Raw genomic sequence first — 21,149 nt, forward strand, 5'->3', positions numbered from 1 at the left:
GTGTATGCGCGTAGTCACAATTTACTTCTTCTTCATGTTTCTTCTGCTATTGTTCCCATTTATTGTCAATGTGTGAGGATAAATAGATTAATTATCTACGATTTCGGTGCAAATAGGCTTACCACGTACCATCGTTGCTAAACTTTTAAACTTCTAAATATTTTGCATTCTGCATTGTGTTATTATTCGCAGAATATGACTGGGTAGTGATTCCGTTACATTGTTTGCTTTTGCTTTGTTCTTCTTTTAAGATAACGATAAGCTTGCGCAGCGTTAGAATTAATAGTGGTCATTTTTTTCTTATCTCTTAAGTCTACCGTTTGAATGAATTAGTCATGTTGTTGTTGTTGTTGGAAGTAAAGAAGTGTTGTCATCGTAAAGAGAACAAAAGAGAACTGGGCATTGTGCTAACCTGGCTAGTGTGGAATTGTCCCCATGTAGTGTAACCCCCAGCACAGTCGCCAGACATGAATGTTACAGAGAATTTGTGGGAAATTTTGGATACAAACGTTCGGAAACGCCAAATTTCCAATAAATCTGACCTAAAAGTAGCTTTACTAGAGGAATGGGCTAAAATCGTCCCACAACTCACCCAAAAATTAGTGAATTCGATGCCGAAAGGGCTTAAAATGGTGGTTGACAACAAGGAAGGTCACACAAAATATTAAAAAAATTTAATAGTTTTAAGCATAAGAAAATATAACATTAGTAACAAACTGGTTGTAATAAGCTGTGGCATTGTTTTGAGGTGCATTTTCATTATTAATTCATAAAAAAATACTACAAAATAATTAAAAATAAAAAAAGTTAGTAAATAATATCTTGAAACATACAAGAAATTTGTTGCGTTTAAATTTTGTTGATAAAATTTTTTGTTCAGTTATTACAGACCGTTAAAGTTTCAGATAGACGCTGGTTGAAATAAGCTGTGAGCCACTGTATCGTTCAAGATGGAACCATAATCCCAAGCAAAGAAAAGATACAGGCCGTTACAGAATTCCCGGAACCCAAAGAAAAACAAGAGAGAACGCTATAGTCGAGTTCCCCAATTATCTGATACCCGTTACTCAGCTAGTAGAAGTGCGAAGGAGAGTCTTTAACACTGAAAGTTTTTGGCGGTTTGTGGGCGTTAGAGTGGGCGTGGCAAAGAGTTTTTTGGCAAATCGATAAAAATTTACAAAACTAATAAAAAAATGAAAAAATATCTAAACATTTCTTAAAAGTGTGGGGGTGGCAGCTTCGGGCGGTTTGTGGGCGTTAGAGTGGGCGTGGCAAAAAGTGTTTTGGCAAATCAATAGAAATTTACAAGACTAATACAAAAACAAGAGAGAACGCTATAGTCGAGTTCCCCGACTATCTGATACCCGTTACTCAGCTAGTGTAAGTGCGAAGGACAGTTTTTGGCGGTTTGTGGGCGTTAGAGTGGGCGTGGCAAAAAGTTTTTTCGCGAAAAGATAGAAATTTACAAGACTAATACAAAAATGAAAAAATATCAAAACATTTTTCAAAAGTGTGGGCGTGGCAGCTTTGGGCGGTTTGTGGGCGTAAGAGTAGGCGTGGCAAAAAGATTTTTTGCAAGTCGATAGAAATTTTCAAGACCAATACAAAAATGAAAAAATATTAAAACATTTTTCAAAAGTGTGGTCGTGGCAGTTTTGGGCGGTTTGTGGGCGTTAGAGTGGGCGTGGCAAAAAGTTTTTTTGCAAATCGATAGAAATTTACCATACCAATACAAAAATGAAAAAATATCAAAACATTTTTTAAAAGTGTGGGCGTCGCAGTTTTGGGCGGTTTGTGGGCGTTAGAGTGGGCGTGGCAACATGAATCGACAAACTTGCGCTGCGTCTATGTCTCTGGAGTCTGTGTGCTTAGTCTCAACTTTCTAGCTTTTGTAGTTCCTGAGATCTCGACGTTCATACGGACAGACGGACAGACGGACAGACGGACGGACAGACGGACATGGCCAAATCGACTCGGCTATTGATCCTGATCAAGAATATATATACTTTATATGGTCGGAAACGCTTCCTTCTGCCTGTTACATACTTTTCAACGAATCTAGTATACCCTTTTACTCTACGAGTAACGGGTATAATAAAAAAAAATCAACATTTTTTAAAATGTCTCTGGAGTCTGTATGCCTAATCTAAACTTTCTAGCTTTTGTAGTTCCTGAGATCACAGCGTTCATACGGACGGACAGTCAGACGGACAGACGGACAGACGGACATAGTCATATCGACTCGGCTATTGGTCCTGATCAAGAATATATATACTTTATATGGTCGGAAACGCTTCCTTCTGCCTGTTACATACTTTTTAACGAATCTAGTATACCCTTTTACTCTACGAGTAACGGGTATAATAAAAAACAAGAGAGAACGCTATAGTCGAGTTCCCCGACTATCTGATACCCGTTACTCAGCTAGTGTAAGTGCGAAGGACAGTTTTTGGCGGTTTGTGGGCGTTAGAGTGGGCGTGGCCAAAAGTTTTTTGGCAAATAGATAGAAATTTACAAGACTAATACAAAAATGAAAAAATATCAAAACATTTTTCAAAAGTGTGGGCGTGGCAGCTTTGGGCGGTTTGTGGGCGTTAGAGTGGGCGTGGCCAAAAGTTTTTTAGCAAATAGATAGAAATTTACAAGACTAATACAAATATGAAAAAATATCGAAACATTTTTCAAAAGTGTGGGCGTGGCAGCTTTGGGCGGTTTGTGGGCGTTAGAGTGGGCGTGGCCAAAAGTTTTTTTGCAAATCGATAGAAATTTACAAGACCAATACAAAAATGAAAAAATATTAAAACATTTTTCAAAAATGTGGGCGTGGCAGTTTTGGGCGGTTTGTGGGCGTTAGAGTGGGCGTGGCAACCTGAATCGACAAACTTGCGCTGCGTCTATGTCCCTGGAGTCTGTATACTTGATCTCAACTTTCTAGCTTTTGTAGTTCCTGAGATCTCGACGTTCATACGGACAGACGGACAGACGGGCAGACAGACGGACGGACAGACGGACATGGCCAGATCGACTCGGCTACTGATCCTGATCAAGAATATATATACTTTATTTGGTCGGAAACGCTTCCTTCTGCCTGTTACATACTTTTCAACGAATCTAGTACACCCTTTTACTCTACGAGTAACGGGTATAAATATCAAAACATTTTTCAAAAGTGTGGGCGTGGCAGTTTTGGGCGGTTTGTGGGCGTTAGAGTGGGCGTGGCAACATGAATCGACAAACTTGCGCTGCGTCTATGTCTCTGGAGTTTGTATGCCTAATCTCAACTTTCTAGCTTTTGTAGTTCCTGAGATCTCAGCGTTCATACGGACGGACAGACAGACGGACGGACAGACGGACATGGCCAGATCGACTCGACTATTGATCCTGATCAAGAATATATATACTTTATATGGACGGAAACGCTTCCTTCAGCCTGTTACATACTTTTCAACGAATCTAGTATACCCTTTTACACTACGAGTAACGGGTATATAAAGGGTATACAACGTTTCTTAGGGTTAACGTCTTACTTTAGAAAATTCATAAATGGATATGCAGCTATTATCAGATCTTAAGAAGTTCAGCGGAAGGCGTTCAAAGAACTAAAATTAGCTTTAGTTAGTGAGCCACTATTAAAGCTGTATTACCCGAAGTTGCGAACAGAGAACACAGATGCTTCAAAGTATGGTTATGGCGCAGTATTATTACAAAAAGATCCAGAAGATAATATGTTTCACGCTGTACAATTTAAGAATCGGGAAACTAAGCCATGTGAAGAGAATTACAGTTCGTATGAGCTAGATGTATTAGCAATAAAAGCAGCTCTAATAAAATGGCGTGTGTATGTTCTTGGTATATATTTCGCCATAGTAACCGATTGTAACGCGTTAATGATGCCCATGAAAATAAAAGAAGTTCTTTTAAGAGTAGCAAAGTGGGCATTATATTTGCAAGATTTTGTTTATAAAATAGAACACCGTACAGGCAAAGACATTAGAATTATGTCTTAATGTATTATAATGTCTTTGGTACAGGGTCCAAGTTAAAGCTTAGGGCCGAGTGTCTTTATAACAGATACTTTGATCCATCGATTGAGAGGCCCAGGTGCAAGATGAGTAGATAAGAGGGGTTAGAGAATTGGTCGCTAAAGATTAATGTAAAGATTTTTATATTCAAAATCAGGTTCTGTTTAAGGACACAAATAAAGAACTTATTGTAGTCCCTGGTCAGATAAAAAACGAGATAATTGTTACTGCTTATAACCAAGGTCGTTTCTCGGCTGCAAAAACGCAAGATGTAGTGGAAAAATCGTATTACATTCCAAAACTGTAAGGAAAAGTTACTCGTGTTGTAGATAGTTGTGTTCGTTGCATGATTGTTAACGCGAAATCTGGTAAAATGGATGGATATTTGACAGCGATCAATAAGGGTAATATACCGTTTATTATATTGACCATGTTGGCCCAAGGAAACTAACTAATAAGCGATATAATCACATTTTAGTTGTGGTAGATGGGTTTTCGAAAATGTTTGGTTATTTCCAACCCGTAGTACAAGTGGCGATGAGGTTATAGAGTGCTTGAAAAAACAAGCAGTTAATTTTGGGAACCCCTAGAAACGAACCGCTACACAGACAAAAATATAAGAGGCAAGATGTTGACTCGAATTTTGAGCGCCCGCAAGATAATGGTCCGGCTTCGGATCGTCGACTACGGGAGTGATGATCTTGCTCACATCTCGGAATGCCTATGCATAATTATACCCGTTACTCGTAGAGTAAAAGGGTATACTAGATTCGTTGAAAAGTATGTAACAGGCAGAAGGAAGCGTTTCCGACCATATAAAGTATATATATTCTTGATCAGGATCAATAGCCGGGTCGATCTGGCCATGTCCGTCTGTCCGTCCGTCCGTATGAACGTCGAGATCTCAGGAACTAGTAAAGCTAGAAAGTTGAGATTAAGCATACAAACTCCAGGGACATAGAAGCAGCGCAAGTTTGTCATGTTGCCACGCCCACTCTAACGCCCACAAACCGCCCAAAACTGCCACGCCCACACTTTTGAAAAATGTTTTGAAATTTTTTCATTTTTGTATTAGTCTTGTAATTTTATATCTATTTACCAAAAAACTTTTTGCCACGCCCACTCTAACGCCCACAAACCGCCCAAAACTGCCACGCCCACACTTTTGAAAAATGTTTAAATATTTTTTCATTTCTGTATTGGTTTTGAAAATTTCTATCGATTTGCAAAAAAACCTTTTGCCACGCCCACTCTAACGCCCGCAAACCGCCCAAAGCTGCCACGCCCACACTTTTGAAAAATGTTTTGAAATTTTTTCATTTTTGTATTAGTCTTGTAATTTTCTATCTATCTACCAAAAACTTTTTGCCACGCCCACTCTAACGCCCACAAACCGCCAAAAACTGTCCTTTGCACTTACACTAGCTGAGTAACGGGTATCAGATAGTCGGGGAACTCGACTATAGCGTTCTCTCTTGTTTTTATATTGGTCTTGTAAATTTCTATCGATTTGCCAAAAAACTTTCTGCCACGCCCACTATAACGCCTACAAACCGCCAAAAACTGTGTTTAACACTCTCCTTCTCCCTTCAACTAGCTGAGTAACGGGTATCAGATAGTCGGGGAACTCGACTATAGCGTTCTCTCTTGTTTTTTTCTGCGGAACGTTCGGGTTCACATCTGGACGATTGGACGGTTAGCCTAGGCATAACCAACCATTTTCAACGGCTGCCAAAAAGAAATGGGAGACCATGACGCCGGAAAAGTGGCGGTAAGCCTCTATAAGAAAGTGGGTAAAATGGACTCTGTTGACGTTTGCCACTGTTGCTCTCTCGCATCCCTACCATATCTTGCCTTAGCGGCAATACAGTTCCTTGAAATTCCTCTGACCAACAGATGGCGCTAAAAAGTATCTTTTGTGGCGACACTGATAATACTAGATTTAAGCGATCCGGTAACTCTATGTAATTAAGCGTCATTATCTCGATACGACTTGATACGCGCGCACTATGTGTGCCTTATTATAATAAAGCATTGTAATCAAAGATATACGCAAACGAAGTAAATGGCGAAATCAACATCGCCATCGGGGTGACCCCAACTAGCGCAAATTGTGCGAAAATCTGAAAACAATTTTTCACAATTCAATATTGTGAAATTTAAGTGCACGCACACTCACATACATACGTTGACTCAAGTCAATGCGCAACAACCGTTATAATTAGCGAAATTTACAACCAAGACGCCTAAATTTGGTCGACGAAAGCGATCAAGAGAATCTGTCCACCGCCATGCCGCCCCGAACCCAGATTTCTCCGCTCAAATTCGAGAACTACAACAACAGCTCGAGGCACTTCGGACAAACGTTCCTGCGAATAGAGATGAGTCGCCGCGCACGCACATACGTGTTAGTTCACAGTGTGAACTTCACACACAGCAACCCGCACCTGTGGTTTGCTCAAGTGAAGCGATCATTCCGTTTGCACCACATTGTCGACGACACTGACAAATTCGACTTGGTGACACTGCATTTGGAAGAAGATGTGGTTTTGGCTGTGGAGGATTTGGTGACTCGTCCACCGGCGTGATGCTGAAGTTCGCTGAATCGCCCGAATCAAAACTGCGACGACTACTTCAAGAACGAGGTGCCACCGGATTAAAGCCTTCGGAAATCTTGGCAAATATGCGACGCTTGGCCCCGGATCCTGGCAGTGAAAGCACCATTCACACCCTATTCCTCGCTGAGATGCCAGCCTCCATTCGTCCGTTGCTCACCGTATGGGATGAGTCGGACTTGGACAGGCTTGCGAAGATTGCAGACAAAATGCTCCAAACCGTAGCACGAACGCCTCGTTTGCCATCGGCACATCTTCAACTGCTGTTCCTTCTGCAAATCCGGCCATCTGCGCAGTTTCCCCTGCAGATCCTTTGAAAGAACTTACGTTCTCCCATGCAAGATGTCACGGCATTGAAAAAGGATGTCGAGCGCTTCGTGGCGCCAGACCAGCGGACAATTCCGGTCAACAGGGCACAAATCTTTTTTTCCACCCCAACCGCAAGGGGACAACGCAATAAATGCCGACCACCCTGCGCACGCTCCACGTCGTTTAACTAAAGGAGCTGCCGCCTGACGCGCTGGTCAGCGGCAGCCAGGACAGCAGCAGCGATCCATCAGTTCAGTCAGCTGTTCCACCGGAGCAGCGTTTGCACGACACCGATCGTACCTCCAACATCAGATACCTCATCGATTCTGGATCTGTGGTTTCAGTCGTACCTCGCACGCTGGATAAACAGAAAACCACCCAAGCCGATCTGACGCTATACGCAGCAAACCAGACCATCATTAACACCTATGGTAGATATATAACTAATCTGGACTTGGATCTCAGACTGAAGCAGACTTTTTAGCCGAATTCCAGCTTCTTATTGATCTCAAAATGCCTTATTGACTCGGTCACAGGACTGTCGACAACCGCGTGCCTAGCACAGGCGAATCAAACATCCGTTTCCACTGTGCAGGGAATTTCTAATTTTCGAGAGCTTCTGCAAGAGTTTGTGGAAGTCACTAAACCGTCATCGAAGTATACAAAGCATACAAAGCAACATAATGTACAACACCATATCGAAACATATGGGACCACCGTATCTGACCGACCACGGCGCTTATCTGTAGATAAACTTGCAACTGCGAAAAGGCATATGTCGTCCCTCCAAAAGTCCTTGGTCCAGACCACTCCACATGACACTCAAAAAAAGACGGTGGCTGAAGGGATCGCTATCCAATTGCACACATTCACGATTTCACCGAACAGCTACATGGTGGGAAAGTCTTCTCAACGCTTGATTTGGTAAAGGCGTACTACCAAACTGCCATGGCGAAAGAAGACATCCAGAAGACGGCCGTATGCACCCCTTTTGGACTCATAGAATTCCAGTACATGACTCAGACGTTTCAGCGATTTATGGACAATATTTTTTGCGGCATATACTTCGTATATTGCCACATAGACGATATACTGATCACTTCGAAATCGATCGCCGAACACAAAGAATATCTTCGAGCAGTGTTATCAGTCTTGCAGAAACACGGGCTAAGCATTAGTCTGAGCAAATGTCAATTATCGCAAACGCAAGTTAATTTTCTCAGTTACACGATTAACGAACACGGCATCAAACCACCCTCCAGTCGCATCGATGCCATCCTCAATTATGCTCGTCCTGAAACTATCAGCCAACTAGGCCGTTTCTTGGGCGTTATAAACTACTATCGCAGATGCCAACCCCGATCTTCGCACACTCAACGACAAATCCTCTGGACTACAGAACTCATATCAGCCTTCGAGAGTTGCAAGCAAAGCATAGCAATCGCAGCGCTCTTATTATTTCCTGCACCGAAATCTGACCTACAACTGGTTTGTGACGCATCGGACCTCGCAATCGGAGCAGTTCTGGAACAACGCACTAGTCATGATTGGCAACCTCTAGGATTTTTTCCCCAACAATGACAGAAATTACTCTACGTACGACCGTGAGCTACTTGACATATACGAGTCAATCAAATATTTCAAACACCTCGTCGATGCACTCATTTTTGTGCTAAAGACTGATCACAAGCCATCGGTTCACGCATTCCAACAGCGGCCTTAAAAAAGCATCACCTCGACAACTGCGGCATTTAAATTATGTTTCGCAATTCTCAACAACCATCCTTCACATAAAAGGAGCAGAAAATATAGTCGCAGACGCTTTTTCGAGGCTTTGCACTATCACGATGCCCACAGCGATCACCGCGCCGCAGCTCGAAAATGAGCAAGCCTCGGATTATGTATTCACACGCATCTTGCAAGGAACTACTTCCTTAAAGCTCAAGAAAGTTTGTTTCGGTGGAGAAAGTTCGATAAACTGTGACGTATCCACACCAAATCTCCGTCCTTTTGTACCGCAATCACTTCGCAAACAGGCTTTCTCATATATCCACAATCTATCGCATCCCAGTGGTTGAGCAACCGCCCGTCAAATCAAACAGTAGTTTGTCTGGCCTTCGAAGATCAAAGATGTCCTCAAATGGTGTAGATTTTGTCTCCCATGCCAGCGCTCCAAAATTCACAAGCACAATCACCTTCAGCAGGAGAAGATCGCTGTGCCAAATGGAAGATTCGACCACTTCCACCTGGATATAGTTGTAATGCCTTTACAACAAAACTACCGCTATTGTCTTACCATGATTGACCGTTTCTCATGATGGCCAGAAGCACTACCACCTACTAATATCACAACCGATACTATAGCCAGGGCGTTCAATTACTACTGATTAAGACTACTTAAGATTACTACTGACTTGATACGCGCGCATTGTGTGTGCCTTATTATAATAAATCATTGTAATCAAAGATACGAAGTAAATGACATCGCCATACTTTATTTTCCCCGAGCAAGCGCTACACCCTACAGAATTGTCTAGGACAGAGGTTTCGCGTTTACCTCGAATTCCTTTAAAGAATATTGTGAGAATGAAAATATTCAACATTTCCTCTGTAACGTGCAACGTTTGTACAGCATTGTTTCGGCCAAGATCTGACCTGACTTTGCGGGGCACGCTATAGGGTCCGGCTCTAGCTCGTCGACGTTGGGGGTGGAGGGGTTGCTCAGTCGAATCTGGCATTGGCTTGTTATTTATTAATCAAGAATTGAGCGTGCTGCGACGGCATACGAAAAGATATCGGATATCAGATAAAGAAACGTAAACAAATTCCAAAAGAGACGGTTAAAGCGGTTAGACAAAGAAAAGAGAGGGGAAATTTGGTAATGAGACGTCGGTGTTATTACGTCATCGGAGACCAACCCAACCTATGATCACCATCTTTGAGTCTCACTCGGATGATCCCTTCTGATACCCCTTACGACTGCTGAACCATCTGCCAAGTTCAAGCAAAAATAATTCCTCCATGATTTCGATAGTATACATTTTAATAATAATAATTAAGTCTAACAGCATAATAAATTGTTCTTCCTAATATCGCAAGCCTCTGCAAGCGTACAAAATGGGTTGGGTTAGGCAATACCTAAGAGTAGGATTTAAATCACCAATAATAAGCCAAATATAAAGCAAAAGATACAAAATAATAATTAATTGAAAAGTGCATGCTAAATAAGGATTACAGTAACGGTATCAGTAGCTGGAATATACGGGTTTTTTAACGATTTTATGATTGTATGATTATTTTATATATACGTATACACGACCCTATAACCAGTTTGTATGATATTTCTAAATAGTTCTCAACAAATAATCCAACCACCACCAACCACCTTTCCAGAAAATTGAGGACACAGTAAGGTGCATATCCTTGAACAGAAATCTCACCCCCACCCTTACGATATGAAAAGTCGTATTTTTAATTTCAGAATCGTGAAAAGCATACCCAACGACATGACACCCAACTTTTTTTTTTTTTTTTTTTGATAGGTATCCCCATAGCATACACCGAATCGACGGTTTTGGCCTGTTTTCGGGTAGTAGTGGGAATATATATATAAAAGATAAAAATCAATTTCCTGAGCCCTGGCTGCGGTCATCCGAAATAATTCCCTACAGATATATGTATTTCAGATTATCTGTGATCTGTCTCCATTTTCATTACGCTAGGAGACCCCATAAAATCAAATATGTATGACTCTTTGAACATATTATCGAGAAAGTCAAGCGGCTATTTACCTGCATCCAAACCCATAGCTCGCCCTCCTTTTCTAACTTCCTTATTGCAGTCTGTGCAGTCTGCAGTCTGTGAAGGCTCCTTAATTCGAGAACCAATCAGGTGGATTCTAAGAGTAGAAACCCCCTGTAGATGTCAAACTCTCTAATCCTCGTGTATAAAAATGGATACCCTTAAATTGATCAGGATCAGTTCTTATAATACCTCAGCACTGCATACCAATGGATCTTACTGTAGAGTTTGTCGACTCAGTAAATGTAATAAATGTTCCATTAACCCAAGACTCTGATGTCGTAATAATTGAAGACTCGGAGCAAGATTATGTGGAAGCTACCGACTTAGAGGATTCGGTAAATCGATTCTTAAGAGGAGTATTTGACCCTTCTATGTCATCTACCTCCACTACAAAAATTGGAAGTGAATTTGCGTCTCTTGAGTGGAGCGATTTTCCTTTTGGAGCGGTAACTCAGGACGTTTTAAATGATCTTATACGAGGCACTGGAGACGACCAAGAAATGCAATGTGCACAGGAATTCGATTTGGATATACTGCACACAGATCCAATAATCTATACGTTTCCTGATGATGATCATATCTTTGATCAGTTCATCGAGCCAAGTCAACCCAACATTTATTTACGAATAATGAAGGACGAAGATGACCATCCATCACTAGACGTTTTATTTTATCTAGGTTTTTAATTTGTCTATATTATACAGAAATTTATTAAATAAAACTATTTTACAAAATTCAATTCTCAAACTTGTTTTATTTTTATTTGATAACTTTCCATTGATTTACGCATACTCTTTAATTCTGCATCGTGCATCAGCAAGAGATGAGCATTGTAATTATGTCGCAACCAGAATTTTCGTTGGGACAGAAAAAGCAACCATAATAAGAAGATTTTTGATAGCTGAAGTTATGTACTTTTATGGAGTGTTTTTTTAAACCGCCGCGTGAAGTAAACGATTTTGTTTTCGAACACAACTCACAATACAACTTTGTCATTCTGAGAGTAAAAATAGAATCTGAGTTTTAGTGTATCTGAGACATTAATAAATAAATCCTGTTCAAATTTTGTTGTTTTGTTCCTAGAGACTGTGAATCGAAGCCTGTGATTGTTTATACAAAAACTGAAGATCTATGTATTGGATTTGATTATAAGATCACTGGTTGTAAGCTGAAAAAGACACCTTATGGAACTAAGGTAGCTCTTTATTTAGCAGACAAGGACGAAAAAGATGTTTGGATTTTTCTACCTAAGAGTTGTGTAAACAAATTCTGTACTAAGACACCTTTTAGGAAATTAAATGAGTATGGGATTACCCATATGGTATATAAGGGGAAGAATGTAAATAGATATAGTTCTGCACGAATTGAATTTTTATCAGTAAATAAATAAGTAAATGAAATTTTCCAATATAAAGGTTTGAGGTTTCTAAATCCAACATCAGTCTTTAAAAACCCTTAAAACGAAAATGGACTCCAAACAAATTGAGCTTTTCTTGATGCAGTTCGAAGACATGATATTTGAGGAGCACGTAACGCAGCTTACATATTTGAAGAGCACTCTGGAGGACTTGGAGGATAAAGAACTGATCCATTCTAAATATGGATTCCACTACAAGCATTGTCCCTGGAGTGATGATGACGCTTCGGAAGGACCCGATACGTGCCAGTGTCATAGGCTTCCAATTTTAAGAGACGAGGCCTTCAATATTATGTTAAAATATTATAAGCTAAATAAACGACTTAACAAATAAACTACATTGATTTTCTTAAATATCTTGCATTTTATTTTTTAAAATTAGACTTAAACATTTTAAGTATTAATTTATCGTTATATGAAAAGTCATTTCTCTTAAAATTTCTTAATAAATTTTTTAGCGTTTTCATTTTACATTAAAAAAGACCATACATTATGCAATAATACCACACGTATTAGAAAAATATCCTTGTAGTTGTTGCTTATTATAGCAATATTTATTTGCGTTAGACTTTAAAAGTGTCACGAATTCCTTGTTTTGGGGAAATTGTTCATAGGAATAAAAAATTCTGCTGATTTGCGACTTTCGAAATAGAATGCAATCCAATGAGTTCCTGGTTGTTATGAAGTGTCGGTGTTTGCAATAATAAAAGCCGTATACTTTGAAATAGTTTTTGGAAGATGGTCTGAAGGGAAAACTCCTTTAAAAATTGATTTTGTGTATATATGTTTTGTAAGCAATTTGTGAATTTGTAAAGTATTCATTTTAAAAAAGGGTTTGAATATTTCTATGCTTATCAATATCAATCATGGAATCGTATTCACAATATACCAGACAAGTAACGGCTTCACTAAGAGGTTCTGAAACTCTTCCTTCGATTCTTATTGTGCCTTGCGACATTAAATTCGAACATATGGTGGTATTTGACTGATCAGCAGTTAAATCAAAGGCTAATATAAAACTGTTTGTATCAAACGTTTCCTTTGTAATTTGAAGACCTCGATCATAATGTTTTATTCCGCTTGATCTGAATAGCATATTATAGCCTCTTGAGCTTTGAACGTTTTCAGAGTTCGAGTAGTCAAATTCCAGAGCTTTCAAAGGAACTTGAACTCCATTCACCATTAGATTAAAGCGTTGCATTTTAAAATGTTCACAATTAAATGGATCTAGTCCTCTGTTGCCTGAGTATGAACGGTTTTTAATCATACAAAAAGCTAGAAAATTTGGTAATTGTCCAATTACAGCATTGTCTATTGATAGCGTATTGTTTCCTGGGTATTGTAAACGATTTTACTTCTACTTTACTGAATGGGTAAAGAGCATTTTTTGTTTGTAAAACATGATAATGAGCCAATAAAATGCTTGGGTTCACAGTTACATGATTCATGAAAAGTTGTGTTTCTAATATCTTGAAATTAGATTCGGTATCCTTTTCCATTAAATAAAATGCAGGTTTTTCAATATTAAAATTAATTCTTAAGTCAACATTATTGACAAGAAGTTTCGTTTTATTAAATATATCACCATGAATTTTTCCAAATAGTTCTACCTTATTACTATTTTGAAATATATTTTTCAGAGTTTCATTAGAGCTCGGATAAACGTATTTTCCTGATGTTAATCGTCGGAAATTTGGAAAATAACCTTGCGAGGCCAAGTAGCTTTCAGAGGCGTCACTCCCAAAGTTTAAAACTGTTTGCAGATATGCTCTATAGTGATAATTATTATCACTCTGCGAAACTAATATGTTATTTAAATATACTGATGAACTTCTAGATATTGAATGTAAGATATTGTTTACTACACCGACAGAATTTCCTTCAATGACGCTGTTATCATTTTTTCAATTGCACCACGAGTCGTAAATAAACACTTGATAGATCTCGATATGTTTCACCATTTCCCAAACAAACAAATTCCATTGAGGAGGCACAATCCGAATTAGATTATAAGAAACCTCTAATTCGCCTTTCATACATTCTATATGGTTACTCATTTTGTGTTAGAAAAAATATCCGTAATATTTAATTTCCTTGATGATTTTTTTCTTTTATGAGACGGTTGGGTATGTTTACGTTGTCGTTTAGATGTTAAATGATTTCGTTTTTTTCTACCACCTCGCTTTTTATTTCTTTTTCCACTGCCATTTTGAAAGCGTGTCATTTTATTTATTGCTTTATTTGATAGATTTATTACTCTGTTCTTGAATAATATTTCTTAATGGCTTTCTACCAAATTCATTAATTACAGCTTTTCCAGTCTCTGCAGCTTGATTTTTGATAGCATTTAAACCCGAAATGAAAAGTGGTTTTATGTAATTAAAAAGTCCACTAAAAAAGTTTCCGATTCCTCGCCCTTGTTGAGTAATTCGCGGGATTACATATAGGGTTCCTATATTGGACAAACCTGCTCCACACTAATTTACATAAAAATCCTGATAAGATTTCACCATGATGACTATTAGTGTTCTAAGTCAGCATTATTTGGGTATGTATTATTTATAGGTTTGACCTTCTCCTTTTTCTAAAGTGAAGAGTAACAAAAATCGGCTTTGCGGAAGTCTCGAAAGGTACTTTATATCCACTTGAATCAGTAATTAATATTGAAATTTCATTTGGAGACCATATATCCAAAGGATAATATGCAATATTTTTAAACTGAATATTTCTTTTTTTTCCGTTATAATGCATTACACGAAGACATCGGGGTTTCTTACTACCAACAGACCTGGGTTTAATTATGTAAGTGTAAATAAAAATCAATCCACATTCAGATATTTTCGATTCGACAGCGACGTTTTTATATCTAATGTTTCAGCATTTACTAAACTTACAAACTCTGTTTCTTCAGATAAATTTGTTTATTTTGCAGTTGGTTTGCTAATATAATAATTCAGATACATATCTGTAATGCCTACTTCCCAGTCATCATTCATGTCTTCGGGGATATTTACAATATTTGTAAATGCACACTTTACATTACCAGGAAATACATTCAATGAGTCATTACTGAGCAATGTAATAAAAAAATCATTTACATAATTCATTTTTATATTTAAATTTCTGCTATTAGTAAGATATTCAATTAAGTTTGTTTTTTCCTATTTGTACTAAATTTTTTTTAGTGGATCTTCGCAATTTTTCACGACCTGTTATATAATTTAAATTTTGATATGGTAATGTGTCCGTTGCTTTAAGTTTATTTAACTTTTCTCTTAACCTGCGTTGTTTTTCAGTAAGCTTTACTCTTACTACTGCTTGTTTTTTTATATCTTCTTTATCGTCTGAAAACGAAGTGTTGCTTATCTTTCGTTTATCGTTAATTTTATTTGGAATTTCATCATCGCTTTCTAGAGGTAAGTCCGGAATCTCTTCGTTTCTTGAAAGTGAAATGCCGGACTTCACCTGTTCACACTATAAACTAATGCGTACACTTAATGAGTTCAATTCGGGTGTTTGAATCTAACTGACTCGCTACTGCGAGGGCATCGCCTTTTGTTCATTCTTACATAGGTTCTTATCATCTAATTATATAATGCAGCGCTTGTAAGACGCTGCAGTCTGCGTTGGTCAATGCAGCTGAGATTTATCTTAAACCTATGTTTGTGGCCTATGACCGCGCTAATCACCTTCCGCGTGATTATATCTCTTGACACTTCGACAATAGACCACTGCAATCGTACTTACTGTCGTTGCCACTTATGTTGTCCCGTGCCATGTTTATTGCAGCCCATAAATAGAACATATTTATAGTTTGTCTACTTATCATGTCTAAACACATCTTTAGACATTACCTTTTTTTTAACATTCAATAACTTGGCAGTTTCTTTTGATCTAAAATCTGCTTCATCAGTTTTTTGAGGTAAATCCGAGAGCTCCGACATGTTCGGTAAAAACTTTGATGTGTTAGGACTTATTTTAATCGATTCTATTGTCTGAGATTCAGCTGTTCTCGTTGAATTTAAGGATGATTTTTGTTCATTTGAAGTATTCCATGATTTACTACGTTTCTTATTTTGATAGAAACATAGTTATTGACGATTTATCAAAATCACTTATTTTGTTATTATTTAAAATTGTTAAAAATTTTGTAATTATTAATTCATTCCCTCGATCATTATTAAGTAATTTTTGTAAGATATTCGGGTTCATTAAATTACTTCATTACTCGTAGAAAAAGGGTATACTAGATTCGTTGAAAAGTATGTAACAGGCAGAAGGAAGCGTTTCCGACCATATAAAGTATATATATTCTTGATCAGGATCAATAGCCGAGTCGATTTGGCCATGTCCGTCTGTCCGTCCGTCTGTCCGTCTGTCTGTCCGTATGAACGTCGAGATCTCAGGAACTACAAAAGCTAGAAAATTGAGATTAGGCATACAGACTCCAGGGACATAGACGCAGCGCAAGTTTGTCGATTCATGTTGCCACGCCCACTCTAACGCCCACAAACCGCCCAAAACTGCCACGCCCACACTTTTGAAAAATGTTTTGAAATTTTTTCATTTTTGTATTAGTCTTGTAATTTTCTATCGATTTACCAAAAAACTTTTTGCCACGCCCACTCTAACGCCCTCAAACCGCCCAAAGCTGCTACGCCCACACTTTTGAAAAATGTTTTGATATTTTGTCATTTTTATATTGGTCTTGTAAATTTCTATCGATTTGCCAAAAAACTTTCTGCCACGCCCACTATAACTCCTACAAACCGCCAAAAACTGCGTTTAAGACTCTCCTTCTCTCTTCCACTAGCTGAGTAACGGGTATCAGATAGTCGGGGAACTCGACTATAGCGTTCTCTCTTGTTTTATTTTCGATGGTTTCAGGAACTCCTTTAAAGTAATCAATATTATTAAAATTTGGCTTAGCACTCTCCTCTTCATAACACCAAATAATTCGATCAATTGAAACATTAAAAAGATAATTCCCGATCCTGAAGGTCCGCAAATTAACATTGTGTAAGGATGTATAAATTGTCGAAACATTTTTAATGTATATTCACTGATTTATTTTATACAAGATAAACTATAAAATGTATATTTTCCCGTTATTTATTGTATATTTGTTATGAAATATACTATGCTTTTTTCTGATTTTCCTGGTCGCGTTTCTCGGCGTTTCTTCTCGAAATGCGTATCAGATCCGCAATAGTTACAATATATGTATAAGTCGAGAGTATCCTTTTTTCTCGGGATTATTACCAAACATATAATTCCTAAGTGTCCATCCATACAAAAGTTAGATATTCAACTGTCTGATTTGGAGGGTTCCTATGATAAAGATGTACAAATAGATTTAACTTGATTGTTTTGAAATTTCTAAAAAGATGCGTGTTGAAATAAAACGGGATGTACTAGTATATAAGCAATCACTATTATCCAATCAAGCAACGTCTTATAATAAAAAATAAATCAAACAAATCCTGATCATAAGCAAACAACAAGTTGTTGATGAAATTCATAAGCCTGCTCGGAAAAATTTTAAACGCCGAAAATTCGTTCAAAAAGGAATAAATAATACATTGCAAATTGATTTAGTTAAAATGATTCCACTTAGTAAAGAAAATAAGGGATATAAATATTTACTAACCGTTATTGACACGTTTTTAAAGTATGCGTTCGCCGAATCGCTTAAGACAAAGTCTGCCCCCGATATAGTACAGATATAGTAATGGGAACTGTTTTTAGAACTAACAAATGTAGACCTAATAACATTCAGTCAGATCAAGAAACTTTTTTAAGATCAAGAAGTCAGATCAAGAATATTTTAATTCCGCTTTTAGGGAATTACAAAATTTCATATAAATCATTACCATACTTACATATACACACCTAAAGGCTTCTATATGTGAACGCTTTAATAGAACTCTAAAAAATCGTATGTGGAAAATGTTCAGTATGAAGGGTGACTATAAGTGGATTCAAAAAATCAAATTTCTTGTAGATCAATACAATAATTCTTATCATCGAACTATTAAAATGAAGCCTGTGGATGTGTGTGTCAAAAATTAAGAGTTCATTTTAAAATCAGTATACAATATACCAAAAATATTCCCAAAACATAAATTTTCAGTAGGGGATTTCATTAGAATAAGTAAATACAAGGGAGTACCTTTGGACTACAGAAGTTGTTAAAGTTTTAAAAGTTAAGTCAACAGGGCCTGTAACGTATGAAATATAAGATTATATGAGTAACCCTATTCAAGGTTCGTTTTATGAATAGGAACTTCAAAATGTAAAAGATAAGAATGCGTTTCTAATAGAAAAAAATAATTAAAAGAAACAAGAGAGAACGCTATAGTCGAAATCCCCGACTATCTGATACCCGTTACTCAGCTAGTGGAAGTGCGAAGGAGAGTCTTCAACACTGACAGTTTTTGGCGGTTTGTGGGCGTTGGAGTGGGCGTGGCAAAGAGTTTTTTGGCAAATCGATAAAAATTTACAAAACTAATAAAAAATGAAAAAATATCTAAACATTTCTTAAAAGTGTGGGCGTGGCAGCTTCGGGCGGTTTGTGGGCGTTAGAGTGGGCGTGGCAAAAAGTGTTTTGGCAAATCAATAGAAATTTACAAGACTAATACAAAAATAAAAAAAAAAATCTAAACATTCTTTAAAATGTCTCTGGAGTCTGTATGCCTTATCTAAACTTTCTAGCTTTTGTAGTTCCTGAGATCTCAGCGTTCATACGGACGGACAGATAGACAGACGGACGGACAGACGGACATGGCCAGATCGACTCGACTATTGATCCTGATCAAGAATATATATACTTTATATGGTCGGAAACGTAAAACGGTATACTAGATTCGTTGAAAAGTATGTAAGTATGTATGATCTCAGGAACTACAAAAGCTAGAAAGTTGAGATTAAGCATACAGACTTAAGAGTACAAGACGCAGCGCAAGTTTGTCGATTCAAGTTGCCACGCCCACTTTAACGCCCACAAACCGCCCAAAACTGCCACGCCCACACTTTTGATAAATGTTTTCATATTTTTTCATTTTTGTATTGGTCTTGTAAATTTCTATCGATTTGCAAAAAAACTTTTTGCCACGCCCACTCTAACGCCCATAAACCGCCCAAAGCTGCCACGCCCACACTTTTGAAAAATGTTTTGATATTTTTTCATTTTTGTATTAGTCTTGTAAATTTCTATCTATTTGCCAAAAAACTTTTAACCACGCCCACTCTAACGCCCACAAACCGCCAAAAACTGTCCTTCGCACTTACACTAGCTGAGTAACGGGTATTAGATAGGGGAACTCGACTATAGCGCTCTCTCTTGTTATACCCGTTACTCGTAGAGTAAAAGGGTATACTAGATTCGTTGAAAAGTATGTAACAGGCAGAAGGAAGCGTTTCCGACCATATAAAGTATATATATTCTTGATCAGGATCAGTAGCCGAGTCGATCTGGCCATGTCCGTCTGTCCGTCCGTCTGTCCGTCTGTCCGTCCGTATGAACGTTGAGATCTCAGGAACTACAAAAGCTAAAAAGTTGAGATTAAGTATACAGATTCCAGGGACATAGACGCAGCGCAAGTTTGTCGATTCAGGTTGCCACGCCCACTCTAACGCCCACAAACCGCCCAAAACTGCCACGCCCACATTTTTGAAAAATGTTTTAATATTTTTTCATTTTTGCATTGGTCTTGTAAATTTCTATCGATTTGCAAAAAAACTTTTTGCCACGCCCACTCTAACGCCCACAAACCGCCCAAAGCTGCCACGCCCACACTTTTGAAAAATGTTTTGATATTTTTTCATTTTTATATTGGTCTTGTAAATTTCTATCGATATGCCAAAAAACTTTTTGCCACGCCCACTACAACGCCCACAAACCGCCAAAAACTGTCCTTCTCACTTACACTAGCTGAGTAACGGGTATCAGATAGTCGGGGAACTCGACTATATCGTTGTCTCTTGTTTTTGTATTGGTCTTGTAATATTCTATCGATTTGCAAAAAAACTTTTGGCCACGCCCACTCTAACGCCCGCAAACCGCCCAAAGCTGCCACGCCCACACTTTTGAAAAATGTTTTGATATTTTTTTCATTTTTGTATTAATTATGTAAATTTTTATCGATTTCCAAAAAACTTTTTGCCACGCCCACTCTCATGCCCACAAACCGCCATAAACTGTCAGGGCTGAAGACACTCCATCGCACTTCCACTAGCTGAGTAACGGGTATCAGAAACTCGACTATAGCGTCCTCCCTTGTTTTTTTTTATGCATTCGGAGTCATCTCCTTCTCCATCAACTAAACAAGAGTATGCCTTAGCCTTAAGTCCCGCAAAAGAGGTCATAACCTTAGCGGCATGTTCATCTTTCATTTTTCCTGGTTCTTTATTATTAGCCTGTATTATATTAAATTGGTTTGCTTGCTTATAGTTAGAAGTATCAAAGCGTTGTGGGTTGTGTTTTATAGTTTGATAAAAATCTTCTTTTGAAGATAGTATAAATGAATCCGTATCTATATATATTATTTTCGAAGATGGACTTTTAATTAAAAGGAAGTTATAATAAAATTCATACATTAACCATTTTGAGAGTTCTAAACCCGTTACTCCTATATATATGGGTTTATCAAACATAATTTTGGACGGTGTTGACTAAATTGCTGCTAAGTCTGAACCAAATATTTCTACGCTATGAAAATCATTTCTAGCTATGCGCTGTCTAAAACCTGGAGAACTTTGTTTCGATTGATAATGTTTAACTAAAGCTACTTGACGACTGAAGTTTTTAATTAGTTTATTAAAAATATTGATCGAACTTTGGTGGCAAGAATAATTAGGTTTTAATTTCGCAACGACGACAACGAAAAGAAATGCGTGTGCATTACATGTTCTTAGGCCTAGCTTAACAGAGGTTGGCGAAGACGGGGCGAATTCGCAAAGAGCGAGAGAGAGCTTTATTAT

Source organism: Drosophila yakuba, chromosome 2R, assembly GCF_016746365.2.
Source record: "Drosophila yakuba strain Tai18E2 chromosome 2R, Prin_Dyak_Tai18E2_2.1, whole genome shotgun sequence".
Classification (NCBI taxonomy): Eukaryota; Metazoa; Arthropoda; class Insecta; order Diptera; family Drosophilidae; genus Drosophila; species Drosophila yakuba.